The sequence below is a fragment of the Lichenostomus cassidix genome, chromosome 5 (genome assembly GCF_008360975.1).
Source record: "Lichenostomus cassidix isolate B80296 chromosome 5, HeHo_3.0, whole genome shotgun sequence".
Classification (NCBI taxonomy): domain Eukaryota; kingdom Metazoa; phylum Chordata; class Aves; order Passeriformes; family Meliphagidae; genus Lichenostomus; species Lichenostomus cassidix.
Genome location: NC_139486.1, coordinates 13,128,237 through 13,154,815, shown reverse-complemented (window position 1 = coordinate 13,154,815; position 26,579 = coordinate 13,128,237). Strand labels below are relative to the sequence as shown.

The 26,579-nt window shown below is 37.8% G+C and overlaps 1 long non-coding RNA gene across 1 annotated transcript; it reads left to right on the top strand.

Annotated features, from left to right (window-relative positions):
* The first annotated feature begins 8,225 nt into the window (after positions 1-8,225).
* LOC146435975 (uncharacterized) lies at positions 8,226-24,855 on the top strand. The gene is made up of 4 exons (XR_014852865.1): positions 8,226-8,324; positions 14,511-14,696; positions 23,675-23,714; positions 24,438-24,855. It is a non-coding gene; the product is annotated as an uncharacterized LOC146435975 (long non-coding RNA).
* Positions 24,856-26,579: the final 1,724 nt, after the last annotated feature.

The following is a 26,579-nucleotide window of genomic DNA, read 5'->3' as shown; positions in this document are numbered from 1 at the left end:
AAAAGAGCACCACAGAGTAAGTCTGAGACATAAAGTCAAACAAAATAGCCTTTCATAATGATAGGACAGGATTTGGCATAGGCAGAATGTAATCAAAAAAGCCATAATGTGAATCAGATTCCAGAGGTTAAAGGAAAACACCTGACATTATGAAATGTGTGATGAAATATTCTTCACATAATCATGTATTTCGGAAAGCTTGATTGTTACATTACCGAAATTGAAGATAAAAGATGAAATATATATCTAGTGGTCTGGTAAATTACTATAGGGCCACCTTACCTTAATTGAATCTAATGGTATGGGAATTTCCTCCTGTTACTGGATGGGAGGGAGCCCCTGGTCTTTAAGCAGTCAGACCACTGGATTGATGGCAGACTGCATGCAGGAGGAGGACAAACCCTCTCCTGTCCCTGACATTGTGAGATGCTGGTGCTCTTCGTTGGTTACTGGAAATGAAGTGATACACGTTCAGCAGTTCCAGTCTATCTCCAAGAGTTGCTGCGCTCCCCTCTAGGATGCTCTAAGACACTCAGGATATTTAGACTTCCTTATGGTAACTGTTCATATTTTCTTTCTCTCTGGTTTTCTTGCATGAACTATATGGAAATAACTCCAATATCAAGACTCTGGAATGCCATAGACAAAACCCAGGCTTTTAATACTGTAGTATTCTAGGGACAGTTCTTGGGCATTTTTTTACACTGTGTAATTGTAAGTTGCATATGCTACCCTCAACCTCCACAGCTTACAATTAAGTATTCTATCTTACCCAATACTATATAAATAAACAAAAATGTTATGTGGATACAAGTTCTCAAATGCAAAACCACTAAGTCATATGTCTAGGTGCTCAAATGGACATCTGGCAATGTGAAAGGATTCTGCACCAATCTGGAAGCTCATTGTGAAGAAACAAGTCTGTTCTGCCCTGGGGGGTAGGAAAATCATCACATACAGACATACAGATCCTTGTTTGAAAATAAACTCTGACAAACTTTAATCTGTAGTTTCTAGAAATTTGGTAATACCAGGTTGCATCTAGACAGAGTTATTTATAGGAAATGGCCTTTCCTTGGAATACATTTTTTTCACACTGTTTTTAAAGGATTTTTCCTCTTCTTGAAAAGGTATCCTTCTGAAGTTCAGGCCATCAAAGCAAAAAGTTCAAACATAACTACAAAATATGTTTGATGATAAAATATTAAACATTCAGTAATAAAGGCACAGGAAATGATTATATAACTCTGTAGGTTAAACACGACCCACTTAAACAAATAGCTGGAACTAAAAAAGACAGTCTGTAAAATCAGTGTATTTATTCCCAGTGCTCTGAATGACATATGTTTAAATTGATCTCCCAATCAGCTCATATCAGCTTCAGCAGAGTCATCTGATACCTATTTAAATGAATCTCATCTGAGAGGTGCAAGATCACTCCTGGGTGACAATTCCATGGCACAGTGGGATGTATGCTAATACAGCTGAACTCTGGGACAAATTCTTGCTGATCCTGATTTAAATGGAAATAGAAATTTGTTGTCTCTCTAAAATGAGATAGATCAAACTTTGAAAGAGGAAGCAATCTGTTGAGATCTGCATGCTCCTTGATTAAAAAAAAAAAAAAATCCTTGGTTTTCAGGATCCCTTTTAAATAAGATCTGACATTAGACTAGCAGAGTACCTGGACAGTAATCCCAAGTAATTTTTTCAAGGCAGAAAGAATGAGGAAAAGAGATAAACAATGAGGGAGCAGAGGGAATTGTGACTTAATTGGATATTTAAAATATAATTAAAATACATTAAAAGATGATAAAATAATTCCATATATGTAAATACACAGTATCAAGCAAGCTGTATATATTGGCCCCGTTTCAAGGGCACATTTCTGTTCATTAATGTGCATAAGCTTCTGCTTAAGTGCTATTTCTTAGAGGGAATGGTCTTAAGTTCTTATTTAAGTGCTCTCTTGAAACAGGGCCAACATACAACTCCATGCCATTTTCCCTCAGATGCTCTGCCGTTGCTCACTACAGTCACCTATTCCATCTTGACTCCAGTACAACAAAGTCTTTCAGGTAGAAACCATGGCTCTACATTTATTGATGGAGTACAGTCTTGACAGCTCTAAGTCCTGAATGGGGTTTTCTGGATTTTCTGGTGTTTCTTAGCTGAGCTGTTAATAGTGGTAATACAAATAACAGTTAATAAATCAATCTGTTTCTTCCAGGAATTTTGCTAGGAGGCATTAACCCCTTCTCACCATCTCCCAGGCCACACCCCTGCACTCTTTACAATGAGTGCAGCATATTTTTTATTTCTTCAACTGGCATTTGCAATCTGTCCTGACATAATTTACACATTTACACATTTTACAGAGCAAAGCACAGTCATGCAATTTAATTCCAAAAAACATAAGCATAGGAGACTCGGCACACTCGATTAGCAAAGCATATGATCGAGTTTTGCCAGTATGATATCAAAGGCACACGTTTGATTTGAATTTGTGTCAAAATGTACCTGCTGCTCTTCATTTCAAAACAGACATGTGCTGATGTGTTAGCCCATATTCACACACAGGGGGCTTTTATATGCTGCAAACTGCACGTGTAGACCAGTGTCCTTTACAAATGCACTTTCTTTCCCTTCCTTTTCCCTTATCTTAAGGCAGCTGGTCTTCACATCCTGAGGGAGAGGGAAGGCCTGTCACCGCCTGAGAGACAGAGCAGGGGAAAGCAAGAAATCACTATTGAACCTAATGAAATAAAGTTCTGACCCAGATAAAGTCATCTGGGTTCTTCCACTGATCATTGCCCTATTGAGCCACCATTCCAGTTCTATTATTTCTTTTAAATAGGGATTTAATGCTCATGAATGGAAGGTGAATGCTTGAAAATGAAAGGTGATCAGTGCAGTAAAAGACAAATCAATACAGAACCAAAGTGCTCTACTTATCCACAGGGCAAACTAAAGTGAAAGGAAATGTCTTTGAGACCCTCTCAAGCAGTTGTACTAATAGAGATGATGATTAAATTTCCATGCTATTACACTTGGATTAAAAAAAAAATAATCAGTGATTAAACACTTAATAGAAAAGGAATTGGCAGCTACCTAGATGGTGGGTATTTTGTTGTTCACTTTCCTTTAGCTTCATTTAAAGGAAATTTATTTGATTGAGTTTTGTGAATTTTTGATTAATAAAGATTGATAGCTGCAAAGAGCAGTCTTAGAAGGACCAGAACAAAATTTCTCCTGTTATTTATTCAAAGTTCAGTTTCTAGGAATGCAGGGAATTAAGTACTTTGCTTGGGTTCTGGTTCACATAATTATAAATTAATATATTTGGAATAATAGATGGAAAGTTAGTTTGTTCAGCGGGTGTGAAATGGGCTTTTTTTCTTTACCTCTAAATGTGATTAATATTGGAGGCTGAAAATAACATGATAGCAAGAGAAGAGCTCAAGTTCGCAGGTAAAATATCTTTCAATCTCATGGAAATTGCAAAAAATGAAAATAGAATTTGGGCCAGGAACTTTCTGTGCTAATCTGGGACTGACATTTGGGGGTGTTGGTGTCAAGAGATTTTGGTTTTGGGTCATTCTCAGCAGTAGATGAAACAATAAAGGATTCACTTTCTTTGATCCTCCAGCAAACCCTGATTGGCTGGAAGCAGGGAGAGACAGTTAACTTCACCAAGTCAATAAATGTGGCCATCTGGGAGAATGCAAATTTAGACAAATGTGATATATGTGGGATGACACTTTTTCCTTAGAACATGCCACACCATAAAAGCATTAAAAATATATTCGTATGACCCAGAGCATTTGATTAAAGCCTTTAATATGCAATAAATTCAGCCCCAAGCAAACTAAATGGGACAACATGTACAAATTCCAGACTCAGATTCATTCAGGTTTGGTTTTCTGCCTCCTCAGCCTCTCCTCTTCAGACATCTCTATCTGTGTGTCTTCTCAATCCATTTGAGAGGAATCTGTGTAAAAAACTGTAATTCATTGTGCCAAAACTCCTTCTTTATGTGGAAAACTGTTTTTCCTCTTTCAGTTCTTTACATTTCATCCTTTTGAGCCACTGGCTTGACAAAAAGTTAAATATCTTTGCACATGGGTAACTTCTCCTTGGGAGGACTCCCAGTATGTCTAAAATGAGTAAAGCTGACCTGCTCAGGATTTGATCCCCATAGCTACTGGTAAGAATACTTCACGTCCAGCAGCATGTCCTTCCCCAGCTGCAGGAACATCACTGGGGCTCAGCTGGTGCCCAGGCAGGAAGAAATCCAAAGCTGCTCATTGTTCTTGCCCAAGTAGGACCACATGCCATGCTGCTAACCCCTAGATTGCTGGCTGCAAAGCAATATTTATCTGTCAGTCTGTGTCTAGATCTTTAGATTATTCGCAGAGTGTTTTGGCATGATATAAAATGCAATGTTTCCATAGACTGGACTGAGTCTTGAACATGGTCACTCAGTCCAGGGACCTTACTAAAAGTCCACTTTAAAGCAGTGAGTGAACTAACCTGATCCGAAACAGTAGCTATCCTTTTTGTGGTGGCCGAATACCTATGTTGTCTATTCCATGGTAGGCAAGCGGGTAAAACCAGGGATTGCCTTTTCCCTTCAATGTCTGGACAGACATGTGGTACACTATGATTTGCTCCTTATATAAATCCTATTGTGCCCAGGACAGGATAGAAGTTAAAAAACCCCATGTGTGTGAGCAATGTAGCTGCAGCACAGCACCTCCTGGAGGTACAGCTGATGTGGTACAGTTACTTAAGCACTTCCTTTAATGCGGAAATTGAAAGCTCACCCCAGCCTTACTTAAAAATTTTCCTTTATTTCTGGTTTTTTTGTTTTGTTTTTTTTTAAGAGAAGACAGACTAATTCTACCTAAAACAAACACAGGGGACTTGACAGCTTCCATTTTCTTTTGTGAAATGTTGTTTTTGGCAAATTATTTTGACTATTTGCATTGAACAAAATAATTGAAGGGATGAACTTGAACCCTTTATTTTATCTAGCAGTAATGAAATTAGCTACAGGAGTAAAACTTGCCTAACTAAGCCTTTATTTTGTGTGATAGGAGACATAAGGAAACAGATCAAGTGTGGATCAAGATTGCTGCAGAAGAAAAACTGGAGTTACTCAAAGCTACTTGCTCCAAAACAAACCACAGCTCTGTGTGCCTGATCTTCAGATGGTGTAACCTGTCATGGCACTTATATGACCTGCCAACACTAAAACATTTCCTGTCACCCACTGAACAGTCCTGGCTTTGCAGTAGGTGACCAGGCTATCACACCGTGGGCATAGCTGTAATACTGAAATGAGGGGGCAGCAAGATGAGGTGGCAGCAAGATGAGGTGGCAGGCTGAGTGGCATTTGCATATGATGGTGATGGCTGCTGGAAATCATGGTGTTAAGCAGAATGCAGAGGACATGACTGCTACTCTCGGTGAGATACACATAGAAAAAAGTGAAGGTTTCTGAGAAGGAGAAAGGAAGGGGTGGGGGACTCTGAAAGAGCATGAGTCCAAAGCCCAGTTTCCTCTAAAGTCTTTTGTGATCACATCTACTTGTGGTTGGAGAATTAAACATTCCACAGGACCAACTGTGCACTTGTTTGTTCGTTTTTTCTGTTCACACCAGTCCTTTAGCAGCTCTGTGCTATGAAATACACAGTGCTAACCACCACAGACTACTTCATCTGCACTTCATCAGATTAGCACTAGGTTGAAATCTCCAAGACAATATAAATGAGATCAATAAATAGTGCAATCAATCTCAGCTAGTTTTAAGTGTCCAGAGAGAGATTTAAACAGAACTCCTGTAGGATGACACTGCGGTACCAGCAGAGAGAACACCAAACACATTGCATCAATGCCAACATGTGCATCACCCCTTATTGTCCTTCTTGCATTTAAGCAGCAAAGACAAGAGGACTTCCTGTTGATTTATGGATGCTTTTGAAGAAGTATTTAAAACATTGTTTGAATTTGCAGAGATAGGAAAAGAAAAGATGCACCTGTACAGTTCTTCCTTTTATTTGGTTTTCCAAATGGGTTGAGGTTTATCTTGTTTTGCATATCTCTACATTTCTCGGACATTCAAGTAGGAGCTAAACAATCCTTGTTCAGCTCTGAGTGCTTTATCAGTGGCTAAAGAATGAAGTGTAAGGATTTGAAAGGAAAAAGAAGAATAACCCAAAATGCTCCAAATGAGGAAAACAAACAGAACATGATCTCAAATATCTAAAAGGACAGTGGTAAATATCTTAGAAAGCCAAAGCAGCATAGCACAGTCATAAGTTCTGTAGGATAAAATTCTACCTGATGGATAGAACTAATTGAAATCTGTGTCCTGAGAAAAGGTAGAATACTGGGGGTAAATAATCCTGTCCATGGTACGTATTTTGGAGTTTTCTTCATCACTTCATCTTTACACTGGAATCAAAGCAGTTGCAGCAGTCTCACTCTGGAACAATGACTCAAGACCTGACATACACTCCAGAGCAAAAGAGGGCAAGATAATTCAGAACACTCCAAGTTTTTTTATTATTGCAGTTTCCCCAAAATGGCAACAACTGTTTCACTGGGTTAAAAGAATCTTCCTTTTCTTGACAAAAGTCATAAAGTAAGCTTGATTTTTTAAAAGCAGAAAGAAGGTAGGGCATTTCTTATACCTTCTTTTCTTTTTACCTTTCTGTGACCCCTAAGAAGTCACATTCCTCTCACAGTCTAATCAGCATGGGGAATTGCAAAATGAATGGGCTGGAAAATTCCTTTGAAAGGCAATAATAATATTTTTTCATATATGAATTCCAGCTTAGGAGCTCAACAAAGTGAAGTCACGGTTATTGTTCTTTTAATTTTTTTGCTCCTTCACAGAGCTTTTCAAAGGCATTTGCTTTTGCATAAGTTGTAAGTTTATGTTAAAGTCCTGTGCTAGTGTGTGCTACACGTTTTAGTGTGTTCTGTACTGCCCTGGGAGCTAACCCCCCTCCCCCAAAGAACTCTTTCTCAGCCCCTTCATCTGTAACCTTTCTGCAAGTAAATGCTAATTGAAAAAGAAAGAACACCACTAATCTTGGAATTTAAATGCATTTAACAAAACCAATCTCAATCTAAATTGTTGTTTCACCATTCCCTTTTCCCCAACAGATGTCGAGAAACTGCAATTCCTATTAAGAACACTTGACTGTTTACTCAGCAAGAGAACTTCAGGCTCAGGCTGCATCAATCTAAATGCGTTTCAGGACGTCAGTCTTTTGAAAAGTGCAGACTGTTAGTTGGTTATTTTTAAATGTAATCTTCACATAAAAGCGTTGCTGCATTTTTTCTTTTCACTTTGTCATCCGTCTCTCCCTCCTCCCTCTTTTTATATTTTTTTAATGATAACATCAAACATAGATGTCCTGAATTTTTATGTTCAATTCCATTTAAGTTTCCCTCTCACGATGGTGTTTTATTTCATTTTCGCTCCTTTCTTTTCATTTTTGACCAATGAAATATCAGTGAAGACTGTGAACACTGTTACAGGAAAAAATAAAAATCCAGAAATATTATGTGGTAAGAATATTTGACATGAAAAACATGAATTTGTTTTCTTAATGAGCTTTACAGTAAAGCCCCTGTAGGCTTTGACCACAGACCTATCTAAAGTTATCTGTGCAGATAAAGGTGGCTCTGTATGGTTTTGTTTTGTACCCTGGGCGTTGCTCCTTAACTATAATCAGGAAAGTAAACATGTGCAAGGGTTTTTTTTTCCTCTTTTTCCTCTTATCTCTTCACATGATTCTTCAGTTAGTAAATGCAATGTTAGTATTTGCAAACACATCCTTAAGAGATAATCACGGAAGTGTAGTTTAGGCCTGCAATTACAGTCTGACTGCAAACACACAGGGTTACACAGGTATGAACCCCTGTTTAGCACAGGGGTTCCAGCATATTTTACCACAGAATAAATTTCACTGGTTTTACTCATTGGGTTTTGAAACATGGCGGGTCAGTTCTTCACTTGTTATGGGGAGCTGGCAAGGCTGAGGACCACAGGCTGCATTTTGCAGCTGCATCCCCACAGACAGCACTGCAGTGGCTGGGGCAGCCCCACCTCGAGATGTGTGCTGCCTGAAAGGGGGAAGCTGCTTTTCTAAGGTCTTTCAAATACCCTCCATTTTATCTGACAAAAGCAGGTGTGGGGAATGCTCTGGACTACACAAGGTCAGACTGAGACACATGGCTTTAAGCCCCGCTTTTCTCAACTGTTGCAATGCAGAGAAAGTCAGCAAAAGCAAGTCAGCAAATGGCATGTAAGTGAAAAAAGAAACAGTTTAAAATTTGAATGCAAATAAGCAACAGATAATTGGGTGCGTGGGGGTGTGTGGGTGAATGTCTGAAACTGAACTTTTGAACTCTCAAGCAGAAACCTGCTACTTGCTGGCTGCAGTCTGTATGGGCTGGCTGTAAATTTTGGTAACACCTGGACTGAATAAAAGTAGCACATCTTGAATACTCCAGTTAACCAAGAGGAGTTAAACACAAATAGCAAGTGCATGGCTGCTCATCTGTTTGGCTTCTGCATACAGACTATGTAGAGACTGAAAATGGCTCCAGAAAGAAAACCTGGTGCCAAAACAAAATGCCAAAGGATGACCACCGTGACTCCTGTCCAACCTCCCAGAAGGCAAGTAAAAATTTAGGAAACATAAACGTAGGGATGGTAATGTGTAAGGGAGTGTGTGAAATAATCAAGTTGGGCAATAGCTCTGCTCAACTGTTCTAGCTCTGTTCTTAACCAACCCATGCTCAGATCCACCATGGGCTTTTTTTTTGATCATCTCACTTGTGGCACGAGGGGGAAGAATGCTGAGCCAAGTGTTAAAGAGTGGTACTCGAGTACTATGAGCATCGAATATTGTTTTTTAAAATAGGGCAGGTGTCTCTTCAAGATTTCTAGGAAAAATGCAAATATACAAGAAGAAAAGTTAAATAAAAAATGGATTACAGTAAAACTTGAAATACTTCACAATAACCGGAAAATGAAAAGAGTTGTAAGGAAAAATTAAACCGAGTCAAATAAAGTGCAATATGCAAAGAAATGTCTCACAATGGCAATCTAATGGATAATTTGCAGTCTTTACTCAGCCACATATCCAGAAATCCATTGGAATCAATTGCTAGTGAGTAGAGCAGGCAGGAAACCATTTTCCACCTGCAACATGTCAAGATATCAGAAACAATTCCATTATGCAGCATGAAAAAGGAGGCAAATCAAACATTGAGAAGTTTACCATGTGGTTTTCAAGTCTTTTTCATGGAAGAATGTGTACTTCCAAGAGTTCACTTGGTCTCTGAAAGCTCCAGAGCAAAATCCAGAAAGTTTTTTATTCTTTCCTTATGCAAATCTTAATTGAAATAAATTATTTTATAATTCAAAAATCTAGTATTTAAAAACTCATCACCACTGAAAGTTTTTTTAGAACTCAGGAAACTCTTCAGGCATCATAGAATTAGCATGATCATGCTAATTGACTACTTTGACTTGAGTACTAAGCGTCTACGAAAAATTTCTCTGCATTTTAGAGAGCCTTGAAAGGAAGTCAAATAATAATTTGGCAAGAATGTATTAAAAGTTTTAGTACAGTTTTAATGATCATTTAATATCATGTTTTTGTAGCAACAGGGTATGTGCATAGCTGGAAAAAGTTACATATATAAATTACATATACAGTTTCTCAGAACAGCCCCCACCATTCTAAATAAGTTTGTTCTAGTAATTTTGTTAAACCAAAGTTGATGGCTCTCCAGTTTCTTTGGATGGCTCTCTAAATTACAGTAGCACAGCCGATCATCCTAGCAGCCATGACAAATGGCTGGGCAAAAAGGGCAGTATACCTTTTAGACACTGCTGTTTAGACAGCATAGCTTAAAATTCGAAACCAATGTATGAAGTCACCAGCAGTATAGTTAAAAATGTTTCTGTAAATCGGATATCTAATTTTGGTCCAAAAAGTAACCTTGGTAACAAAAGTCTTTTTCTGAAAAGACTGAATTAGAACTGAACAATTTTTGTTTCCAAAATGTTAGAACCTAAGGAATTAAGGTTTGTGGTTATGCTTTGCTTTTCTTTAAATATGAAAAATGCAGGTGTTGGTTCTCTGTTTATATTTTCTTCAGAAAGCACATTTATTGTGGTCACTGCAAGGGAAATTCCCTCTCTGTGAGTCTGTGTCTCACCTGGCTTCCCCTCTGACCCTCTCTCACAGAATCAAGGTCTAATGAGAGAATAGGAAATCTTGTACATTCCTGTTTTTCATGAAGAATCATCACCCTCTTTCAAGATGTTAAAATTCAACTCATGGTGTTTAGTTTTCTTCACCAATATGATTTCATTTTGGATTTGTGCTTTTTTTGCGTGGTCTGTGGTGGATTTCTTTCTTTATTCTTTAGTAGGAAGATGCTCTCCACTCCAGTAGCGAGCTGAGTGAAAGAAACAGCATGTGCAGAGGGGCAATAACAGGGGAGGAGGATGGCTGGGTCCATAAAGACATAAATCTCCATCTCCAGCTTGCCAGGCTGCACTCTCAGTGCCACAAGGAAGCACAAGAGCCTCTCTGACCTGTGAGGCAGCACATCAAAAGCTGGAGTCTTTGATGTGCAACTTCAAGCAAGCTGGACTTGCAGCTCTGCTGGCAAAGCATCCAGCCTGGGACTTGGACACAGCCACCTCTAAAGATATCCCGTTGGCATTACAAAACAAATCTTTTGTGTTGAGACGGAAATGTTGCATGTTGAGCCTGGAGCCCACTCAGAGCTTCCTTCTCCTGCCTGCTGGCATGATGGGCTCCCTTAGCAGCTAACCCAACCACATCTTAAAGGTCATTCAAATGGAAAATGTGCCAAGCCCAAAGAGAAACACATCTCTTCTCATACAAGAGTACTCAGTTCCCTCACTGTCAAAGGCCAAACACGACCTTTTTGTTATCACCTATGACTTGCTGCATGAGTTAAGTGGCTACTTACCTTTTTGGTCTCAAGACACTCACAAAAGATCAGGGGAATATTGTTGCTCTGCACAAACCAAGTCATCTCCCACTGATAAAGCACAAATAAGGTGTAATTGATACATCTTCTCTACTGAGGTTTTCTATTGAGAATGAAATGATGTTTTTTCAAGATTAGTCTGTAGTGGGTTTGCAAACTGCAATTAGACAGAAGAAAGTTTTCCTTCAACAATTAAATTTATGCTCTCAGTAGTAGAGGGCTAATGGGTAATGTAAAATAATGCTGAAATATTTAGGAAATTCACTTTAAAAGATTTGTTGGTTCAGTTAGGAGTAAAAGCCTGTAGCCTTGATAATTATTCCACCTACCCCAAATTCTCCATGCTGCAAGCTGTGTTTGAAAATCTTTTGGGAACAGCCATTTTTATACAGCATTCTTCATATCCTGTGCCATGAAAAGTCAGAAAAATTAGAAATATGAATTTAGTTGTCAAAGGCAATAAGGTCTTTAACTTCTGGGCCTTGGTTCAACATTTGTGTATATTTTACTTTTATTCTTCTTGCCTTTAAGTCTCAAATTAAGACTTTGATAGACAAAGCAGCAAAAAGAAAAACAAATACTTTTCTTTTAGCTGCTTCCCCTTTGTGAATGAGTAAGACCAGTTAAGACCCCAACTGATATTCCTATCAGTGGTAGCACTAATGCTACCACTTGTGATACAATGCAAATTTGAATTAATTAATTCTAATTCTAGCTAATAAATTATAATAATTTTTCAGTATAAAAATTTTTAAAGCAAACTATATGTTAATTTACAGATGACTTTTGTGAGGCTCACCTTTATTACTCTTCTCATATAAGGTGAGAGCGAGGAAGGCACAGGTTTATCTGGTGTTGCAGGATGATGTTACAATGATGTTACTCTGTCTGGAATCAGAAATTTTGACTTGAGCTGTGATTAAAATCCACATGATACTTTAAAAACAATGACCAGCTCACTGCTCATGGTCACTCAATAGATAAGTGATATTATGCTTGCCTCAGTCACTACTAGCCCAGAACTCTCTGGAAAGCAGTTTTAGATTGTTAAAAGTAGTTTACCACTGGTGAAACAAAATATGATTAAAAACAAAAACAAATAAACATGATGATCTTTCACAAAAGGTGAACCATTTGTAAAAATTAACAGGCTTTCAAGAAGCATTTGATATAATTTCAACATCAGTTCAAATTTATACCCTTCTCATTAAAAAAAAAAGTAATCAGATCTGCAAGGTATTTATCCTTTTTATTGCTCATCTTCTCTGTAAGGTTTAGCAATACATACCCCACACAGAAATACTAGAGGGCTCATCTCTTATGCCAACTGAGAGCCCTATATTTCATGTTAGGGAGCACTTACTCAAAAGAATGCCCACATTTTTTATGGATGAACTATTCATTCATTTGTGTGAATAATATATTCAAGGGTTCAGAATTCATAACCTGTTTCTTTAAGATACTGCATAATTGTGGATAAAAGATGATATTACAGTGAAAAATACTGCTAATTACCGTTTATTATTATCCATTATTATTTCCATTTATATCTCACTATTTTTAAGTTGCTCATAAAAATTTCTCTTCCTATGACTTAGTCCAGATTGTATGATAATAAGTGAATAAATAATGCCAGCGCTTTCCTATCCAGTTTTCTTTTTTTTTTCTCATGAAACCAGATTTCTAAATGTGAATTGTCACTTTGCATTCCCCACCCCACCCGAAAACACAGCTATAATTTTGTAGACATTGCTAAGTATCTGAGGTGAATGTTTGGTAGAATTCTGCTGGCATGTGACAAACAAACAAATACGTAAACAGAGTAAATACAAATACAATACATTCTGCAGTATTTACCAGGATTCTGAGAACATTTTTTTACTGACCTGAAAAACTATTTTATTTTTTTTCTCATGTTGTGTCACACAAAGCATATTCTCTACAATCTGTGAAGCCTCACGTTAGGCAGAGTGAAAGTTAAGTGAATTTTAGGAGGATTATTTATTATATTGCAAATCACAGCCTGGCACTGTGCATTTCTTCACTGAAATATGCTTTTAGCACTTTAGAAATCCCTTTGTATGCATCTGAGTCGATTAATTTCTCTGCAACTATACGTGCTACTCAATATACTTGTTATGTGTTTGTAGCTCTCGGTGTGTAATGAGACATTTTTGCTGTTGCTGATAATTCTGTAGATTCCATTGTACCCAGACATATGGTGTCAGTTGTGTGAAGGCTTTAGAACCCCTCGGATTGGCTGTGATGTAAAAATTCAATAATCCCCACAGAAAACTTCGGACTTCTCGAACCAGAGTTTAAAATCCTCATGTTCGCTTGCAGACTGGGGAGTTTTAAAAATAAACGGGCCCTTGTAGATAATTTAGCATTAATGGCCCGAGTCAACAAGAAGTGCAAAGCATTCAGCCCCCAGGAAGAGTGATGCATAGTCTGAGATGTGCTTCCACAGGGTATGTGCCAGATGGAAATATGTACAACCAGTGTTTTACCAGTAGCCAGTGTGTATTAAATTAGCGTTATTAAAGGACAACTTTTCAATACTTTAGTAAGGAAGAGCAATTATTTGCCTTCTCTCTGTAGTCCTAATCTGAAGCCAGCAGCAGCCAATTGAAAGACCCCATTGGTTTTGATGGGTTTTCTATTGAGTCAAGCTGGATGAAAGGCAGCTGCAGGGAATTGGAGAGCCCTGGTTTAGCAGATGCTTCTGGCTTCCCCTAAACCCATGCAAATCACCACAGGTCCTTCACATCATGTGTGTCTGGAGTGAAATCACAGCTCCATCACAGTCAGTAAGTCTTACCACTGACTATGGGTGGATTTAAAATTTTTCCCCTGGTATGACCAGGCCAGTTGATTTTATTTGCTCTAGATATTAAATATCCCAGACAAGGGTGTTCTGCCTGGATTGTCTCAGTGGGCTGGTAAGCAGAAGGGTTTGGCTATTAAGTGTCTATAGCCCCGTTACCTGATTTAGAGTATAAATACATACTTTCTATGTGCAGAACCTTGGTGCAAAGCATTTGTTATTGTAGCCGTCTAATAAAAAATATTGGCCAAAGGCCAAAATCAGATGAATAAGGACCATTTTCCTTTGCCATATCATGCCCCTGCAACAGGAGTTGTTAAACATAGTTGAGTACAGATAATGTTTGAACAAAGTAGGCATAACATTTCCTCCATCTTTCTAATACATATATTTTCATGCACTATGGTAAAGCATGGCATTTTTAGGAAAAAGAAGTACAATAGTCTTCCATACATTTTAATGAAATGCAGGGCCTCCACTTATTTTTATGCATTACTTTTATAACTCTTGTCTTTAGGGCAGCAGTGCCCTGAAATCCAGGTAGTAAACAGGTCCCAGAAACACAGAGTGAATCAGCTGAACAATGAACAACAGCTTGTAACTTCATTAGTCTTGTATGTTGCAGGAATACCAGAATGGGTGCAGCCCAGCATTGTGTGACCAGCTAGAAATGTTTCCCATCTTCATCTCTTTCTGAGAAAACTACTTAAAACCCTTGGCTGAGCACTGGCCAGCAAACAGAGGTCAAATATGCAGCACAGAAGCACTATCAGTCTGGCTGAAGAGCCTAGGTATGGGTGTACAAAGAAGGGTAAGTAAACTGGGAAAGCAAAAAAGGTTTCGGTCTTTAGGATCCCTTTAATTGCTTGAGGCTAAATGAATCTTTTAGGTTATGCCAGGAATAATATATCCCTGGTGATGAAAAGACACTTTTTCCTTGTAACACCTTTTGACTTGCAGTCCCTCCTAGCATTAATGCCAGGGGAATTTCCAGATGAGATATTTGAAAGCTTTTTGGTTTTTATGTGCTGCTGGACCAGCATTAAGGGGAGTTACGTGTACTGGAGGATAGAACTCCATTCATATCTATATGATTCCTCCCCTCCTGACTCTGTGCAAGATATACAAATGAGAAAATTCCATTCAGAGTTTCCCAAAACCACAAAAAGACAATGTTTCCTCCCTTGAAGTTGGCATGGAGGAAGAGGAACTGAGCCTTTTCTGAAGACAGCTCTATCTCAGCTGAAGTTCAAAAGATTAGGAGCATCCAGGTAAAGCACTCAGAAAACAAAAAGTTGTCTGTTAAAGGCAAAATTTTTATCAAAATTTGATTTTACTGTCAAATAATTGCTTTTATATGCCAAAAACCCCCCAAAAAGATAATTTTGCTGGAATTATCTAGGTAAGACAAATTTCATTTCATTATCCTTCAAACATAGAAGCCAAATTGCTTGCAAGGTGTAATTTTCCTGGTTTTTTTTTGAGTGGCATATTTGACAATGGGGAGCTGTGTCTCTAGAGCCCAAAACAACCTCATTTGGAGATATATTGTTTCTCTCTCATATGTAAGCAGGAAACCGTAGCTGATATCAGAGGAGTTGCACATGATGAGTTTTATTCTGTGGATAGGAAATAGTGGGATTCAGAGTGCCTGTTACTTTCTGCATGCTAATGCCCTGTTTCTCTAACATAAAGGGCTCTATAAGTTGCAGATAAGTGTTTTGTGAATCAAGCCCTAAATCCTCTCTTTATTTTAACTGGAGACTTTAGCCAGTGCATAAGCACTGTGAGACATTATTCAAACATTTTACGGCTTGCAAAGAAAGTATTTTATTTTTTTTAAAGAACACTTTAAATAAGAGAAAACAAACAGTTTCATTGGGAAAGGCCTGGTTATGGATATCTTCTTTCCACCCCAGTGGCTTGATGTGACTGTTAACCGGCATTTGGTTGCTTTATAACTGGTGCAATTATTTTGTCAAAGGTTGTAGGGGTTTTTTCCTCCTTTAAAAAAAAAAAAAAGTTAGTTTACAGTTTATTAACTTAGATTACTGCTAATAGCTCCCATGGGTCTTTCTACTGAAACAAGGACCGGGATAACTGATTTCTTAAGGCCAATCTGGAAGACTTTAAAACACATTAATAGCTATCACTGAAACAGCAGGAGGAAGAATAGTCTGTCATTTGGGTTTTTTTCTTTTTTTTTTCTTTTCTCTGCATAAACTTTTCCCCCAACTTTATCTATTTATCTATTATTGTGTCTTGCTCTTTCTCTCCCCTTTTATCTTTTCCTTCTATTTACAGCTATTAACAGGCTAAGTTTTCAGTGAGTGCAAATAATCAGCAAGGACTCTTTTTTTGACTGTTCAGGGAGCACATTAGCACATAAATTGGAAACAAAGACTGGTTCAGGGAAAAAAGTAAAATGATACTTTAAAGTGAGGAGGCAGGCCTGAAGTCAGAACACCCCAATTTCAAAGAAGTATAGATCCAGTACAGAATATTATTCATTATTAACATTTGATTTTTTTTTAAATTGGGGTTTTTTGATGCATAAATATTTGTAAAACCAACACACACAGGTTAAATAGTAAGGCATGTAAGTGTGTAGTTTACATATCTTTGAAGAAGGCAATCATTTACTGTACAGGCTTATCAGAAGGAAGGGTATTTCCCTTCTTCACAGCTTTGGCATGACTTCTTCGGTCATATCTTTCAATCCTAATCCTCAGCTTTGTGGCCAAAAGAGAATGCATGAATGAAGGCTGAGCAGAAGTGTTTACTCAGTGTGTCTGAACCAGCACCTAGGATATCTGCTGAAGGCTATAACAAAAACCTTTTGCTTACTTTTATTCCCTTGTCACAGTTGCTATAGTGTATAATAGAGGAAATTTGATTTTCTGTGGAAAGATTTTGGGCAGTTAAAACAGCTGGGATATTTGTTATCCAGCTACTAACATTGCAGTACTCAGTGCCAAACATCATGAGGAAGGGATGAGACCAGGAATAAGAGTGTAGATATAAACAGGGAAATTATAATATTCTGAGTGTTCTTGAAGTTGTGTTAGGCAGTCTGGAGCATCAACCATCCAGATGAGATGCTGAGTGAAATTTCATGTCTTCCTGTTTTTCTTGCCTGAGTAGTGAGAGTCATGCACTTGTTACTTGTCTTGATTTTCATGGGTTTGGTGCACTGCCTGATTAGAGAAGGAACCTTTACTAGGTTTGGTGCTATACAAATAAAAGTAGCCTATAATTGTCCTTTCCTGAAAGATTTTATAATTAAAACCTTCTGATTTCTATTATCTGAAATAAAGAGGAATCAGGGTGGGGATGGGAAGAAGGGATGCTCCTCTGATATCTAATGGGAAGATGCAATAAATGAGAAATAGTGGCTTTGAGACCTGAAAAGATCAAGAAAGTTCAGCTTAGATGTTTGAGTTTTGTTCTTCCCGCTACTTTGCAGGGGGCTTTTGATCAGATACAGCATTGCACGCATGTGGGAAGTGAACTGAGACAGTTATTAAATCATCACTCTGCCTCTGCCCTTCAAGACTGGGAACTGGTGTTTGTCATAGCAACATACTTTGAATTGTCCATGATATTATTAGCCAGAATGCAGAACATGAAGGAAAGATCTAGCCTACCTGCAGCAGAGGTGTATTTTATAAAACAAGTAATAAAGAAAGAGCACAGAACTACTTCTTAAGGGTAATTTTGGAAAATGTTGCCTGGGAAATAGATTAAATTATGCAGAGTTCAGTTATTGGCATCATCAGGTGCCATAAATCAGCATAATTCCTTCAAAGTTGGTTTTATCATATTTACAGTATTTTGCTGTGGTCTGTATTTTGCTTAGCTGAAAAGCTTTGCAGACATATATTTTCATTAAAAATGTATGCTTCCAGGAGTTTATTTCAAACCTATTCAATACTTTAGTAAAAATGTTTTATTTTCAGTCCTGAATGGGGGACATACCATTGTCCTCTCTCTTCAGTGCTTTCTGGTTTTATTTTTTATGGATTCACAAATGTATACTGAAAGACCCAGAGTTATCACACAGACAAGTTATGGCATAATCCCATTTTCCTGGAATGAGTTTTGCATATAGTTCTGTAGTGTGCTAAAATAGGGTCCACTTATATGAGAAAATCAAAAAGTAAAAAAAAAAAAAAAAAGCCCAATGGATTTATTGGGAAAATACACGTCATTTTCTACTACCAGCTCTTTTTGACACTCAACTGTTGATGTTCAAGCACTCCTGTAGTAAAAGTGACTACAGTCTGTGACAGAGAATACAGTAATGAAATGGCATACTTTTCTCTTACACTGAAATTTCAATAAGGGTGGAATTTTGCCTCAAAAAGAGGGCAGTGATCTTCTCACAAACACTGTCCTTTGTCCTGAGGCACACAAAATCCCTAAATCCCTAAAATATTTTATCTAAAGATAATTTTGCACCAGCCCAGGCATGAAAAAGAAAAGTATATCAGATGCAGCTGGAAAGGTCCTGTTGCTCAGGGAGAAGGTAAATTAAAGGTTTCTATCTTATCTGTATTTCAATTACAATTTTATTTTTGGTCCCTGACAGTGCAGACAGTTGAAGTCTTGGGAAGTGGAAACACTCACAGGTGTAAGAAAAAAGGAATCTTTAATGGTGGAGATGTATATATTTGAACTATGTGGCTTTTCATGCAGGGTATACATGACATTTAAATAAAAATGTGGACTCTTTTGGGGGGCCTATCTGTTTGAGCTCACTTGAAGATTTCCTTTAGTCTACCTTTTTTTTCCTTAGCAATAATGACCTAGTTTAGGAGTCTGCAGCTCTGTATGACTCATTCTAGGGGTCATCCTTAGCCAAACCAGTTGTGCAAGGACCAAAACAGTTAGTCACAAAGGGGCTGCTCTGACTTTGCTGTCCATGGTGCATATCCAGAGAACTGGATGGCAAAGTCTTGAGATAAATATTTTTTAGCTCTGGGAAACCTGGCTCTGTGGGAAAAGACCAGAGAAGACTTCCACCTGTTTAATGATGATATAAGTCTAGTTCTTGATGAAGGTGTTGCCATTTAATCAGATGCCTTGGGCATTGTGCTTTTGATAATTGCCTTACCAAAGATATCCAAGACCAAGTTCTCTGGTGTAGCATCAATCTCAAATAATAACAGAAGTACAAAAATGGTCAGTTGACAAGACCAGTGCTGGCGAGTGTGCAAAGAGCACACTCTTGGTCTTCAATGAAGGGATTTTTTCTGTAAATAGAGTACCTTACAGTCATTGTCCAGAATTGATTTATCAATATATTCTGGTGGTTTAGCACATAGCAGCCATAAACCTGGTTTCATGGGTCAGAATATGCAAGTGAATCTTGTTCTTCAAAAGGATCCTAGACCAATAGGAAGATGACGAAACATCCATCCTTTGCCTATATTTAAATTTTGAACACCATGTTAGGCAGGGTATTTTTCTTTTATTGTTATCAGGAGACTTTGGGAGACTGAGAGGGGCTGGTGGTGGGAGAAGCACAGTGTCCCATGAGCAAACACCATCCAAGCACTGGAGTTTAGGTCCCTCAGCTGAAGAAATGTTCACAAGCTCAATGCACCTTGGAGAAACATGAAAATTCTTTTTGGCAGTACAGGAAGAAGAAGGATGAGTTGGAGCTCACCTTTATGGTTCCAGAAAGGTTAAGAGGGACTGCTAAAATCCCGTAGTAGATTTGGGGTAAATATGAGTCTCAGCTGGGCTGCAATTGCTAAAACTAGTTTCTACTTGGAGCTTTACCACAGACAACTCTAGTCTTTTCTGTTTTCTCCCAGATAAGAAATGCTCTGAAAATGATCCTGCTGACCGAGATTTCAGTACCTTCTGATTTTAGCTGCAACAATGCTATTTTAAAGTAGAGGGTTAACATCACTGAAAACTGGTGAGAGAAAGAGGCTAGAGAAGGTGAGAGGAGGTGAGAGAAAAAGGCTCGAGAAAAATTATAATCGTGAAAAAATGTCAAACACCAAATCTTTTCAAGTCTCGTAATTTTCACTTGCTTAAAAAAGTTAAATATGAAAAGATCCAAACCTTTTTAAATAGGATGATTCAGTGAGTATATCTCTTATTGTCTGTGCATACATGCACACACATGCATTTATGCTCTACGCTTATACTTGTATATTTGCACCTGTGTGTATCAATAAGAGTCCATGCATATACAAAGTTTATTTTCTGCCTTCTCATTTGGGAGAGGAAGACTGAGAAGAATGTTTTGCCTTCTACTTTTCCTCTTGAAAAAATTTCCATGTATCTGTCTCAGATTCACACAAAAACATTCACTAATGCAATTTCCAGTCAACACGCGATGTGAACAGTTCCATGACTCGTTGCATTCTATATTTCATTATCTTCAGCAAAGTGTGTGTCTCCTCATTGGTATCACAGAAAAACATCAAGGTTTTCATGTGACACAGTTAAAATTTGCAGTGTGTTCTCAGAAAGTGTATCTTGCAAACATTTCAGGGTCCGGTGGTATCCTATGGAGAAAGACCTGCAGAAATCACCAGGATGGAATGATGAATGGATTCTGGATTATACTGCAGTCAAAAAGTATCAGAAATCTATCTAATACATCTTCTACTGTTTAGTGAACAGGGCTCACATTAGGTAATGGCAGCAGCAAACATTAAAGACAATTGTATATGATGTAGTATTCGGTCAGATTCGTTCACAGTGTATAGTCATTTCCAAATGGCATTTTGCTGTTCTTTGTTCTGCAGCAGTGTCTAATATTTCTAAACATTTTTAGGCTCTGTGACACCTTAATGGTATACAATAACAGTATGCCTCCCTCTTAGAAAAATGGATACTCTCATTTTTCTAAACATTGTGCCTTTACCTTTAACCATTTCCATTTAAATGCAAATTTCAATCATGTCCACCTCTCTGTATTCCAACAGAAACCTGGGGAAAAGACTATACGTTAAATCCTCATTTCTCCATAAAGGGAGCTGTTTCCTTCAGGTGTGTCACTCCATGTTATCTATCTTCCTTCTCATTTTACACATCATCATTGTGGCAAGTTTAACTTGCAGAATTCACAAATAAAAAACAGTTTTCTTTTTTGTTGAAAACTCTGTTGGTTTTATGTGCTAAAAGAAAATGGGCATTTTCAGTTATATTTATTTCCCGTTAAATTTGTCTGACATAACTGTCATGGAAATTTCCCATTCACAAGCCTTTGAATTATTCCCGGCATTTGCAACTGTTTATACACTCAAAAGTTTATAATTTCCTAAACAACTGCAGACAAATTAAGTTAATTTGTATCATAGACTTGAATTAATCTTGCAATTATTGTTCCAGTTTAAAGTAAATAATTGAATTTCAGGGTTAAGGATAAAATGTGATGCTATGAAACATATGTGATACTGGTGTCAGTTTCCTTAATGTCTGTTCTTCACATGCAGCTTAGCAACACATTTGAGCAATTCATTAAGGTGTCTCTGCTTAGTGAGTCTTCGGAGAGAAAGTTGCATTTGAATCTGGTGTGTAAAAAACACTCAGAAAACAGCCAACCGAAACAAAACATCTCCCTCCCCTCTCGCCCCTCACCAAAAAAACAAATCCCACACCCTTTATCTGTAGTTAGTCCCTCTTGATTTACTTTTGACAAGAGAGGGCACTGTGATAACATTCTAAAGAGTGGACATATTTGTATATTCTTGCCTCTGAGACAGAAAGGAAGCCAGGGATTAACCCCTGAACCAATTACTTTACAATACAGCAACTACTTCAACACAAAGCAGGGTGGGGGGGAAGAGAAAATTTAACTAATTAGTGCAAGTCACAATATTCTTTATGGGTGTTACTTAGTTGTAAGAAAAATTGTATAGTGGGCTCCTTGAAAAAAAAAAAGGTCTGATTTGGAGTGTGTTTATTAATTCTCACTTTGAGTCAGCTTTTACTGGCTGAGAAATTTAGCTGAAGACACTTGATGGCTTCAGCCTTGCAAGAGAATTAAACATACTAGAAATACTGTGCAGGTATATTTTTCCAGCAACATTTGTTAACCTATATTAAACACATTCATGTGGATTTCTAACTCTTCAGCATATTTCTGGTATTGGGGGGTTCTAAGACCACTTTATATAGGTCAGAAATATCTTGTGCCTGTCATTTTAAAATTAACCATTAAATATTCTAGCCATGACATACAAATTGCCTTGCAAATAACTTGCCTTCTTTATTAATTGGGATTAAATTTGAACACCATTTCAAATGTAGATAATAAGTTAGGGGCAGTTCAGTTCTGAGGTGGCCACGGTTCAAGGAAGGAGGCAATTTAAGAATTTATGCACCTGCACTTTGAAAACCATATTCTTTTTAAGTGCCACAAGTTGGGTACCTGGAACTGTTAGTTATTTTCAGAAAATCCTGCCTATGTGTGGCTTATTGTTGTGGTTTCAGGAATGGCTTTCCCCAGTTTACTGCTATGCCCCCCCCCCCACCCCCCAAGACTTTCCCAAACCAGACACTCCTTGCTTCCCCTGACCTCCCCTTCCCCTTCCCACTCTGGGGGTAGACTTGAGAGCTGAAGCCACAAAAAGACAAAAAATTTCAGGTTGAATTAGGAACAATTTACTGGAAACAGCAATTAGATAAGAAAATGAACACTAATAGCAACTATATTAATAACAAAAGTGTGCAAAAAGAGACAATGCTTCATATACACAAATGTTCACCTCCAAGCCTGACCAGACCACAGCCATATTTTCCCAACTGGAAGAGGAACACTTTTTTTCATGGGAACCAGAAAAAAGAATGCCTTTCTCCCAACCCCTGGCAATGATCTAAGATGGTATCAAATAATATTTGGGCCATGCCCACTCAATACAGTGCATGGCAACCCAGAAATTCTGGGCTCAAAAGATCCGACAGGCTCAGCCCAGCCACTGTAAAAAATTAAATTTTTCCTCATGGGAACCAGGACACTTTTAAATGGAAAACTGTATTGATGGTAGGGGCAGGACAGGTTTCTCCTGTCTTGCTGCCATATTCCAAGTGCATCCTTGGTGAGATATTTTTGCTAAGAATTAATGTCATTTGAAGGAAAAAAAAAATTAGAGGATTTATCAGAATTTTAAATTTTAATAAATGTCTTTTGGACCCTTAATTAATTTTTTTTTCTGCAACAACTACTGGAAGCATTCAGAGAAATCAGTGTTTCCATAAATATTGTAGTTTATGTGAAATATATATGCTTAATCCACAATATTTTTTTATGTTTCACTGTATGTTTGGATATGAGAGAACAGATTTCTATGATGAGAAGAGATAGATTAAATTGATTATGCAAGCCTTTGGGCCTTTGACTTTAGCTGTTCTGGGTTGACATCAATGGCCCAGAAGAGATATGTGGGAATGACTGTGTTCTGTTAAAGAAATTTTACTTTTTCCTGGTAATACTAAGTTGGGGAAAAATCCCCGTGGTAGGTTGGGGAGTTATGTGACTACCTTGGCTTTCTTGCTTATATTTGTTTATGCAAACTTCATACAATGAGTCTTGAAAAAATGGGAAGAGGTCCTTTCCTTTTCAAAACAAAAACACTGATGTCCTTACCCTTAAATATTTTTTTTTCTCAAAAGTGTGAATTCTCTTTCTCCTATAGAAAAGCTATGGGAAAATGACAAAGAAAGAAATACTCTGAAAGTTTCAACTTTCTGAATTCAGTGAAATAAACAGGACTATTTTTTTCCTGCTTTATAATTATGTTTGTTTCTTTCTAATTCACACAGGCTGGAGCAGATGACTACATGACACTAGGTGAGACAGCAGGTGAGATTGCTATTTCCTGCAGGAGTGAGAAGACATCATTTGAGTCTACTTCTCCCTTCTATTTTATTCTTCTGCTTTTGAGCTTGAAGGATATATTAGCTAATGGGTAGTTCCCTGCTCTCTGTCTTCATCCAGAAAGAGACAGAGAAAATTAACAGACAGTGCTTGAAGATTAGCTATCATTAAGTCGAGCTTTGACATATGTGGCTAATTGAAAGAATACCAGGTACAACAGGAAATGAAGAATAATGGGTAATACTTATGTAGAATAAACTTGTTTAGCCTTAAATCCAATAAAAGCATGATAGTGCTTAGATAAACTTCAGGGAGTTAAGATCTTATACTCTTCATGCACCGATTACTGTTAAAAACTCTGTATCCCAGATGGTAATTCTTTGACAAATGTTATTTTTTTTTTAAGTGACAACTGATAGACCTTGTTGTTAACAAAATTATAATCCTTTTCTTTAGTCTGGTGCAAAAACTTGTTTCTTGGATACTTTTTGTTTATTTTTGCATTTTGGCTTCCCTCAACTTATTTGAAAGGTAGACAACTGCAGATTTGGACCTGAGTGTTTCAATAGTTGATGTTTCCACATGGGTCACTGTAGAAACAGGATGGAGTCATGGAGAGCTGAATTATTGCAAAGTTGAAGCTGAAAAGGAAAGGCTTTATAGATCCAGACTGCTTATGTCTCATCTGTGCTTTCATCTCTCCAACAGTCATTGCACAGGTGTGCACAACAGACAAACCTACTTTGCCAAAGTGCAAAGCACACACGTTAGCTTCTGGGACCTTGTCAGGATTACACAAAAAAGGGGCTTAAGGCATCTCTGTAAAATCCAAAGGTTTGTCATTCAACCTGGAATTTGGTCTGATATTTTCTATTTGCACAACTTTCAGGAAAGTGTATTCACATGATAAAATGTGATTTAAAAGTACTGTAATCAAGAACAAATAGAAACTTCAGAAAACATTTTGGCACATAATTTGAAATACAGTGCAGATAACTCATCAGTATATATTGGTGGCTTTTATGAAATAAGCCCATTTTCTTCAGGCAAATACATAGGGATGCATTCTCTTTTTCTGCCTATCCCTATGCTATGATAATGATGCATGGAGCAGTTTGTGTGTGTGTGTGTGTGTGTGTGTGTGTGTGTGTGTGTGTGTGTGTGTGTGTGTATGTAGGTGTGAGTGTGGGGAGTGAAGGTATTTAAGCAAGCAGCCTCTCTATTACATATTTATATTGAGAGCATGCATATAGCTCTAGCACAAAAAAAAAAAAAAAAAAAAAAGAAAAAGTAAAAGAGAAAAACCCCCACCAAACCAAAAAAAAACCCCAACAAAAACCTTTGCAAGCCCTAGGCTTGTATTCATCTGTGGCATGTGGTTGACTGGCAGGCTGAATTTTGTCATGAATAATGTTTAAAAGGCACTGGCTTTCTTCCATAAGCAACACATAACTTTTCTGATCCACATCTAAGGAGGCAAGTATGTAAACTAGACACTTAGAACCTGATCATCTTTGTGTAGCTATTTTCCTTCTTCCTATTTTCAGTTGGCTTTGTCTAAAAATGGGTCAGAGTTAGCAGTTACCTATGAAGATGCTATAATGCTGATGAGTTTTAGTTTGCTGCTTGCTCTGGTGGGTAGAAGAAGGCAAACCTATTCCATGGGTGAATGGTGAGCAGCCAGGTCAGCAGCTATCCAAACTGACCCAGATGGTGAGGTTCCATGGGTTTATTCCACTGGAGATACTGCACCACACAGCTCCACTGTACAATATGTCACACACAAGAGGCTATCACAGCTTCTTATGATGTCTTGTACATCATAGAACAGAATTTGACTTTTCAAAATTAACCTGTTTTAAGATCATAAATTGTGCCAACCATTCATCTGCATGGGGGAATCACATCTGAAAATTAAATCTTGGAGTGTGATCCATCTGTTTTCACTGTCAGGCTCAGCCCCAGGAACTCCTAAGCAGTTGTTGTTGTTGCTGCTTTTTAATAGGGTAGGACAGTAATGCACAGTCCTCCAGATGTGTCCTGATCTTGTCTTGAGATTCACACACTTGACCTCAGGTTGACATTGAAAACCCATCTGAGGCCCAACAGAATTACAGTGCCCTTCTTAAAGAGGAGAAAAAAAAACTTCTGAAGTGCTGGAAAACATTCGGTAGCCAGTGGATGGCTCTGATATAAACTTTAGTAACCTCGTGAGAGTGGAGAGAAAAAGGAGGGAGTTTTTCTGACTTCTAGTGTGGCACAGCACTTGTTCTTGCCTCCTGAAGTCTGGTTATTGAATACTGAATCACGTGACAAGGAGGCCTGTGTTGTAGCATATCAGAAATATAAAGATAGATCATTTTCTTACCCCAAAAGTTTGGTAATTATTAGCTCAATAAAAAGCAGGTCTTTTTTATTTTTGCCATCATCTATGGGTAGGAGTGAGCAGCAGATAATGCACTGTCAGAGCATTTCTAATTTTAACTAATTCTAATTTTAGTGTGGGTATTTCTCAGATAAGCAAATAAAGGTAGTGAAACTGTGCATTGATACAACTCAGACAATGAGCCTCTGGACTTACTGTAAGTGCTGATAATACAGACCCAATGCCATTCAATGTCTAAGTCATTTCAAACAACGATATTTAATGAGATTTGAGTCTACACTGCCCTGAGCAGAACATTAATATAACACAAGGCACTGAACTACTCTAATGTCCCATTCACTTTATACAAAGCAATGCGAGGGTGACTCCAAATGACAAGTTGGCACTATGATTCCACTTCTGTTCCTTAGAAATACCAGGTGCTGTGCTGAGAAGCAACCAGCTTTACCTTTTTGGAAACCTGA